Genomic DNA, 6,349 nt, shown 5'->3' with positions numbered 1-6,349 from the left:
AATGAACATCTACAGAGATTTTGGGATTCCATTCATTCATTGTTGCACCCTTCTCCCCGCACAAACCCCTCCCCTACAAAGCATATTTTCAAATTACATAACATTAAATATACTATACATATTCTATGTTATTCTTCCATTTATCCATATTAATTAGTATCCATTGGCTATTAATCCTCTGTTTCCCTCCTCCTTAACTCACTTCCTCTTTCAGCTAGTAACCATGTTAATGAATTCTTTCTGATTACATTTTTCCAGTGTAACCATCCCCAGGAAGCTTCTTAAAATGCACCTGTGTCTCAAAGTCTGCCTCCTGGGAAAACTAGAGGGGACATTCATTAAGCATTATTTTAACGCAACAGTTTCTTTTTAACACTTTTCCCATTTGCCTTCCAGTAGATAACCTAGTATAGTGGCAAGCCGGGGCACTCAGGACATGAATACACCAAAGGGTGGCGGTGAACATTAGGGAAGGCTTGTAGTATTTCTGTTGTAAGAATAATTGTGTTTTAGATGAAAGTTTATATAACATATTGGGTTCTATTTAACAATTTTTATACAGATTATTCTATGACACTAGTTATTATTGTTCACAATGTGTCAACATTCTCACTTTTTGTTAATCTAGTTCTCCTACCCCTCCGTAGTCATAATTTGTTCAGCTAAGATTAATTACAGACCAGTTATAAGAAGTACAGAGTCAACATTTTCCCAAATGTCTGATTTACTGTTTAACTCTATGATTTCTGACAGCAGTCTTTCCTTTGTTTAGTTCCCTTGATCTTCTGTGTACCTTAGGTTTGGGGGTTTGCTGGAAGGTTTCCCAGAGACTCAGACCCATCAAGGGAACTCATGTGACTGTGGGTATGCAGGCCAGTTTTGCAGAGACTGTGAGTTATAGACTGTTAGTTGCTTTGTAACTGGAAAGCAGTTGTCCTAAATAGAGAACTAACATTTAGGTCTCATGGGCATGTACGAGCCTCTAGTAAAGCTTATTGTTATTGGTGAGCTTATATACCACCCTAAGCCTGTCTCTTTAAATGCTGTCAAGTCAAGAATGACTCATAGTGACCCTGTGAACAGAATATCTGCACTCTGTACTATCCTGTATTGACCTCACACTTCCTGACACACAAGAGCCCCATTGTGACAGTCACCTTGTCAATCCACTTGGTTGAGGGTCTTCCTCTCTTTTGCCTACTCTCCACCCTTCCCAGCATCATGTTCCTATCCAAGGAATACCCCCTCCTAGCAACATGCCTAAAATATGGGAGGTGAAGCTACATCATTCTTGCCTCCAAAAGGCACTTAGGCTGCAATGCTCTTCTCCAGCACCACAGCTCAAAGGTGTCAATTCCTCTTCTGTCATCATTATTGTCACACTCTCAGATGCATACATATTAAATGATCGGAAAGACCACGGCCTGAACCAGATGCATCATAGTCCTCAATTGACATCACTATTTCTTTGTGATTTGGAGAGGTCCCTAACTGCAGATTTTCACAGTGCAATGCATCTCCTTATTTCCTGACTGCTGGTACCAAGGGAGTTAATTGTGGATCCAAGCAAGACAAACTGTTGACTGTTTCAATCTCCTCTCCATCCATCATGATGTTGCCCATTGGTCCAGTGGTAAGAATCTTTGTTTTCTTGACATTGAGATATAATCCGTACTGAAGGCTGCATTCCTTGATCTTCTGCCACAAGTGCTTCAAGTCCTCTTCACTTTGAGCAGGCAAGGTTATGTCATCTGCATCATGACTTCAATATAAATAAGCAGTTAATCAGTGGCTATAAACCTTTGACACCACATCATCCTTATCTTCTTTATCTTTTAGGGAAAGTATTGGCCATTTGTTCTCATTATTTGATCACTTAAGGAAACATATTGGAGAAAGTACAGCCAGAGTATGCCTTGGAGGCCAGAATGGCAACACTTAAGACACTTGACTCTCATACTTTGGACATAACATAGAGAGTAAGAGGAAAATCACCAAAATGCTATCACCCATTGATGAATAAAATTACTATATTATGTATATAATTCCAAGTTTTCCAATACATAACATTATTTTTTGAGGCTTACTTGCATGCATTTTTTGTTGTTTAAAAAAACTGTGTTAAGTATGTAGTAAGTAAGTGTTGTTATTGTTACTTATCATCAAGTCAGAACCAACCAATAGCTGACCCTCCAGTGAGTCTTCAGAGGCAGTAAATTGCACAGGGTGCGATTACCCATCTTTTTCACATGGCACAGCTAGTGGATTTGACTTCTGGTTGACAAGGAAAGACTTACCAGAGCAACATTTAAAGACCAAGGTGTGCCGGATCCAAGCCATGCCATTTTCAGTTGCTTCCTATGCATCTGTAAATTGAAAAATGAATAAGGAAGACCAAAGAATAATCAATGCCCTTTGATTTGTGGTGTTGGCAAAGTATTGAATATCTCCCAGACTGTCGAAAGAGGAAACCAATCTGTCTTGAAGGAAGGGCCAATCATGGTGTTTCTTAGAGGTGAAGATGGTGAAACTTCATCTCACTTTGGACATATCTTGAGGAGGAAGATCTTCATATCTCACTTTAGAGCATGTCTTCAGGAGGAACCAGTGTTTGGAGAGAGAGTTAATATTGGGGAAAAATAGAGGATCTGCAAAAGAGAAGACCTTCAACAAGGTAGATCGATATAGTAACTGTAGCAGTAGACTTTAGCTGGCAGAGATCAGTCATTAGGATGGTGCTGGACAGGACAAAGTTCTGGTTTATTGTTCATATGTTGCTGTTGTTATGTATTGCCAAGTTGCCTGTGACTCAGACTCTATGTACAATCGCTCTGAAGCCTGCCCCGTCCTGAGCCAGTCTCCCTGACTCTGATACATCTACTCCCATTTCCCTCGTTACTGTATCAATCCATCTATACTATCTGGGGTCTTCCCCTCCTGTGCTGTCACTACACTCATTCAAGCATGATGCCCTTCTCCAAGGACCGGACCCTCCTGGCCATATGCCCAAAGTATGTGAGACAGGGCTTCAAAATCCTAGTCTCCAAGGAGAAACTTGGTTTCACCCTCTCCAAGACAGACCAGCACTACAACTCAAAGGCATTAATTCCTCTTTTACCCTCCTTAGTCATTGTTTATATAGTCACTATGTTCACATAGTCACTATGAATTGTTGTTGGCCTCATGTCACTTAACAAAAACATGTATAACAAAACAATTGTCATTTCAACATTTTCCAGCTTATGTCAGCAACACGAATTGTGTTTGTTGTTATGGAGAGTCAGTACAACTGATTTTTTAATATTTCCCCATGACACTTAATAGTTCATTAGCCCTTCTTGTAAAGTGTTTCTATCCAGATGTTCACATTCCACATAGACTATTATTTTCATCTGGGTTAAAATTTGAATAACACCAAGCTATCAAGTGATAGGCAACCTCGTGATAGATGGAGAAAAGACTGAGACTGTCAATGACTTCATCTTACTGGATCCACAATCAGCACCCTTGGTACCAGAAGTCAGGAGACGAGGACCCATGTTTTACTGGGACAGTCTGCAGTCAAAGACTCCAAATTACTGAGGAGCCATGATTCCTAAGGTGGCGTCAGTTTGAGAACAAAGGTGCCTATTATTTAGGCCATGGTCTTCTCAGTCACTTGCTATGCATCTGAGAGCCAGACAATGAACAAGGATCGCAGAAGAAGAATTGATGCCTTTTGAGCTGTGGTGTTAGAGAACAGTACTGAATATCCCATGGACTACCAAAGGAATAAACAGGTATGCCTTGGAATGAGTGCAGTCAGAGTCCTCCTTGGAGACAAGATAGAAAAGCTTCACCTCACCTCACATACTTTGGGCATGGTGCCCCAGTAGGAGAGACTTTTCTTGGAGAGGACATCTTGCTTGGAAAGGTGGAGGTTCGGCCAAAGAGAGAGAGACCTTCAACTAAATGGATTAACACAGTGACTACAGCAGTGAATTTGAGTGTGTTAGAGATTGTGAGGAGGGCACAAGATAGAACAGGGCTCATATTTGTTGTTTGTAAAGTCACTATGAGTTGTACTGGACAGCACCTACCAAGAAGAATAAATGTCATTAAATATAATTCTTCAAGTAACTTTTTCATGTAACATTCCACTCTGTAGACATATCCTAATTTTTTCCCACTGAATGTTTCAACCAATCATGTGTGTTTAAAATTTGTATTGTCTCAAGGTTCTTTCTATTATAAGTAATGCTGCAAGGAACATCATTTAAACAAACTTTAGGCACAGTTATGATTGGCTACTAAAGATGCATTTCTTCTAGAACTGGAAATTTTGATCAACATTTTAAAACCTTTTTAAAGCTTTTTAATATTGATTGTATAATCTCCCACACCTAAAATTCAGTATTAATTCCTACTCCTTTAATCAGCATGTGCCTCCATTTTTTATAAATGACAGTTGCTGGTTCTCTCTTCATAAATAATCTATTCTTTTTACCAGCAATCATAAATTTTGGCTTTTGTCTCTTTTATATTCCTTTATCAACTTTTATGCCTTAAGTTTTTAAAATGATGATAAAATAAAATTTATCATTACAGCTTTGTTCAAAGCCCACAACATTCTTCATAAAAGACTATGTTCCTTAAACTTCCGAGTGCCCACAGCTGTGCTAATGACCCACGTGGATGACTGGGAAGCACAGTGTGTGACCCTTTTCATGTCTTTTGCCTATTTTGTAAGTGGATTAGCAGCCTTGTGGGAGCCCTCTAGTGTTCTGTAAATTTTTACTTATGAGACCCTTGTCTAAAATGTCATAAGAAGACAATGAAATTCAGGTCCTCCCTTGTGACTTACAGCCTCTGCAACCCACTGGAGTGTCTTCTATGAATGGATTCTGACTTGGTGACAAGGAGAGTTTTGAGTATGGTAAAGTGCAGAAATAGGTACACTAATCATGGTCTTTCAAATTACCAGTATACACAACCACATTCTGGACCTTTCCTCTCTAGTAGAGAATTGCTGTGTTAGTGATTTATCCAAAGCAAGAATCTGATATGTACTGTAAGGTCTGATTTGATGCCAAGTTCTAATGTTTCTTTTCTAAGGACTTTACTACTCTATGAAAAGCCTTTTGGTACCTTAGACCCTAGTTTGTTTTTGGCCTCCTTTTCCTCTTCTTTAAGATCCTCTACTTGTCAGTCACAGTAATATACAGCTTCAAGGCTTGTTACTTCTGCTGTGAGCCTGTCCTGATTTGCCTCCTCCATAACATTCCTGCTTCCACCTTGTTTTGCTCTTTGTATAAAACCGAGCCTAGTCTCTGATTCTTAAAATCTTCCTTTAAAGATTGAAGTAGTGCCTCTATCTTAATATTTGATTTTACTCCTGTGCCTCTTACCTTCCCATTCTTGCCTGACTTTTTTTAAAAATTATTAATTTTATTAGTTTTAATGAACATTTACAGATGCCTGACTGTTTTGTCATCCACTTCTTCTCCAGCCTTCTCTTATGGGTATTAGATCTCTACACTTTGTACTGAAGGAGCCTCGGCAGTGCAAGTTTAAGTGCTCAGCTGATAACTGAAAGGAAGGTGGAGGGTTTGAACCTACGCATCTCCTCTACAGGAGAGAGATTATGATGTTACACTTATGTAAAAATTGTTAGGTGATGGTGAGTTGGTTCCAACTCATAGTGGCCTGATGTATAATAGATTAAGACAATATTTTGTCTGTGTCACACTTCAAATCATTACTATGTTTGAACCTGTTGTTGTAGCACTGTGTTAGTCTGTCTTGTCAAGGATCTTCTTTTTTGAACTTCTTTACCAACTTTACCAAGCATGCTATTCTTGAGGTTCTGACCTCTCCTGGTAATATGTCCAAAGTGTGTGAGATTGAATCTCATCTTCCTTCCTTATGGTGAGCAGTGCAACATACTCTGGCCTGTGCCATCTCATCTTCACTTCTAAGAAACACTTTGATTCCATTTCAATGGTGCATATGATTATTCCTCTAGCTGTTTATGCTATATGCATTATTTTTTGCCAGCACCGTATTCAAAGGCAGCAATGCTTTGCTCTTCCTTATTCATTGTCCAGCTTTTCCATCGATCTGAGGTGTTGAAAACAATAGTTTGAATCAGGTACTGGTTAGTCAAGTGGATGACAAAACAGTCAGGCAAGAACGGGAAGGTAAGAGGCACAGGAGTAAAATAAAATATTAAGATAGAGGCACTACTTCAATCTTTAAAGGAAGGTTTTAGGAATCAGAGACTAGGCTCGGTTTTATACAAAGAGCAAAACAAGGTGGAAGCAGGAATGTTATGGAGGAGGCAAATCAGGACAGGCTCACATAACAAACT

At 39.3% G+C, this 6,349-nt stretch overlaps 1 protein-coding gene across 1 annotated transcript in view; it reads left to right on the top strand.

The window, feature by feature from the left end:
* The window catches only part of LOC102864746 (chromosome unknown open reading frame, human C14orf37), a 237,780-nt gene that overhangs the window by 214,017 nt on the left and 17,414 nt on the right, over window positions 1–6,349 (top strand). The window lies entirely within an intron of this gene.

Source organism: Elephantulus edwardii, unplaced genomic scaffold (assembly GCF_000299155.1).
Source record: "Elephantulus edwardii isolate Elephantulus edwardi_28Jun2011 unplaced genomic scaffold, EleEdw1.0 scaffold00104, whole genome shotgun sequence".
NCBI lineage: Eukaryota > Metazoa > Chordata > Mammalia > Macroscelidea > Macroscelididae > Elephantulus > Elephantulus edwardii.
This window is presented reverse-complemented; position numbering and strand designations above follow the sequence as displayed.